General features: G+C 47.7%; 1 long non-coding RNA gene across 1 annotated transcript; it reads right to left on the bottom strand.

The window, feature by feature from the left end:
- Window positions 1–2,938, bottom strand: LOC112550159. Its single transcript, XR_003093828.1, has 3 exons — window positions 2,592–2,938; window positions 441–583; window positions 1–351 (listed from the first exon to the last, which is right to left on the bottom strand). It is a non-coding gene; the product is annotated as an uncharacterized LOC112550159 (long non-coding RNA).
- Between the last annotated feature and the right edge of the window lie 64 nt (window positions 2,939–3,002).

Below are 3,002 nucleotides of genomic sequence, written 5' to 3'. Positions count from 1 at the left end.
TCTTAAGAAATATAAAGTTCATGATGCTGTATTGGCAAAAGCTAGAAAACTAAGGGGAAAATGAAGCTCACTTAGTAATCAAATAAGCATCTATTGCACCTTAAGCACTAGATATTTGAAAGTTTCTACTGCACTGAGAATCAAGCAGGCACAAGGCATTCAGTGAACAAAAAAGCAGGGGGAAGCTGGGGAAGGGAAGAAAACTATCACAAAGCTGACTGTGAGCTTAGCGATGGCAGCTGAGATGCGGTTACAGTTGGGCCATCCCAGTTCCTTTGTAAGAGAGAATTCTCAGCAATTGTGTCCGCAGCTTGCCACAATGTTCAAGTGAGCACAGGACCTCCTCTGAGCCTGAGAAGGGAAAAATACAAGAGATGGACTGTAGATAGTGGATTTGGTTGTAGTGAAGGTGGCTCCCTTGAATTGGCAGGAAACCTTACCTCCTTTAATATCTCTGCCTGTCACAGGGGGCAGAATCTGATCCACCTTATTGGTGTTTCAGGTAAAAGCAATGCTGTGTGTCGTGCACAGTGCTGATATGCCCTCCCGTGGTAATTCGCAATCAGCTGTTGTTTTCAGAGTGCTAGAAAATAAAACAAAGGGGAAGGCTGTGAGTTCAGTTAATGATGCTAAACAGCTGTGGTTTAGTTAAGCAGCAACTATAGAATGTGTTCAGTAAGCAAAGAATATGAAGTCTGGCAATTCACTGGAGTTCACAATACTAACTTCCTTTGTTTTCTCGGTAGAACATTTCTCTCTTACACCCACACACCCGCTCCGAATGTAAGGGTGGCATCAAGTGCCTAGTGTCACTCACGGGAAGCTGTTATGTCTCTGTCCCATCGTGGGGATTTCAGGAGTTTTTCTTCATGTTGTCAGAAGCCTTGTGACCTGCTTTCCTGCTACACTAAACACTGAATCTTCACTCAAGCTGGAAGTCAGAGATCACCACACCCCCTCTAGCCATGGACCAACCCAGCCATCTGGCTTTTCCTAAAGCTGGAACTCCAGAGTGAGCGCATGAAAAGCTTTGGGGAAATGGATGGGCTGCTTGATATGGTCAGCCAAGGAGAAGTCTTAGGGCAGAGAGCAGACTCCCCTAGTTAGTTTTCCTCCCTGCACTTCCATGTGTTCATGTTCTATATAGTTTTGTTATTGTTCATCCCCTTTTCATACCATAAGTTAAAATGCCAAGATCCCTATGGGATCTATGTTAGTGCTGCTACCTACTGTTGCCACCATCGATATAGCTATGCTGTGTTTATACATCCTAAGCATGGTACACTCGTTCTGCATGCAGGCTTTTTCCAAAGGCTCTAGTTTCACCTGGCAAGGTGGCTTTTTCTGATATAAATAAATCTTTAGTGCTTTTCTATTGTTAAACTCCTCTGAACTGAGTCCTTCTGACTTGTTCAGTCAACCTTGTCGCTACCCCCTGCCATACAGACTCAGGAAATGTGAATTGTGTTCCCAGATCAACTATGGAGTTTTTGTGTGACCTTAGGTAAATCCAGTGCTGAGCTGATGCCTGTCATTATCTCATTGCACAAAGATATTTGGGGATGATACTTTACAAAAAAGTAGGCATGCCAGTATGAGCCACTCATTCATAATAGGAAGAAGAGTAACCTATAACATGGAAAAGGGCAGGACAAAACTTGCAGATACTTTGGAGCCTTCAAGTGTCATAGAATCACAAAGAATTAGGGTTGGAAGGGACTTCAGGAGGTCACAGCTAGTCCAACCCCCTGTTCAAAGCAGGCCCAGGCCCAGCTAGATCATCCCAGGCAAGGCTTTGTCAAGCCAGGTTTTAAAAACCTCAAAGGATGGAGACTTGTCTGGGTAGCCTGTTCCAGTGCTTCTCCACCCTCCTTGTGAGAAAGTTTTTCCTAATATCCAACCTAAACCTCCATTGCTGCAACTTGAGCCCATTGCCCCTTGTTGTCAAAGATTCACGTCTACAAAGATGAAAAAAATCCTACTAACAAATGTCATCATGCTTTTTCATTTCAGGGCTTGTGCACCAAAATAAGCTTTGTTAGCCACTGGGATGGTTGTACTTATGGTATTTCAGGCTTTGACTTTGTTGGCTGTTGTGCAAATACTTCAGGGGACCAGGTTCATGCACATACCAGTATGATATAACTCTTCCTATAAGCCTGGGATGCCCTTCCTCTGGATGCAGAGCAAGGGAAGCTGCCATTAGAGCCCACTGCTAGGGGGCAAGGAAACCAAGCAGCCTGGCTTTTGTTTTGAGAGGCAGCTTAAGTATTTCCTATGATCTTGAATTCCCCACACACACTTGACTCTCTCAAGCTGTGGGGTGGTTTGAAGAGCAACGTTTGCAGAGGGGAAGATGGATCTGTGCCGTCTTAAAGGACAGGCTGAAACTCCCCAGTAAAACCCTTCCCGCTTGAGGAAGAAGGGAAGTGGCAGCATCTGCCCCACTCCTACAGTGCAATGTGGCTGAAGTCGGTTCCTTATTCCCAGTTCCTTTTTCAAAGCTCATCTATACCCAATAAAAGCTCATGCATCATGAATTAATTACACATTCTCAATGAGAGAGCATGTCATTAACTATGCATATTTACTAATTCATGAAGATCTGCAGAAGCTGCACCCCAGCTAGGAGACCCCCGTGCTGTGTGGCAGGAGCGGCCCTCCCCAAACCTAACGGGGACTGGCCTGGCAGCCGGGGTTTCCTCTGCAAACCGCTGGCGGCGGATGGGGCGGCGGTGGGTGCTGCTGGACGTGGCGGTCGGGCCACTACGCAGGAGAGGAGCAGCCCCCGGCCGGGGGGCTCACAAGGCCGGCGGTGACCGACCCCCAGCTTTTCCCTGCTGTGTCTGAAAGGCTTGGATGGAAAATGGAGTGGGAAGGAGACGACACCGACACCGCACCCGCACCCGCCCCCTCGGGAGGAGCCGGCCGTGGGGCACGCCGGGCCCAGCCGCGCTGAAAATCAAACCGGGCTGCTCCCTCGTCGGCCACTCCGGCGAAGT

This window comes from Alligator sinensis, unplaced genomic scaffold (assembly GCF_000455745.1).
Source record: "Alligator sinensis unplaced genomic scaffold, ASM45574v1 scaffold235_1, whole genome shotgun sequence".
NCBI lineage: Eukaryota > Metazoa > Chordata > Crocodylia > Alligatoridae > Alligator > Alligator sinensis.
The sequence above is the reverse complement of the archived record's forward strand: the minus strand, read 5'-3'. Positions and strand labels throughout refer to the sequence as shown.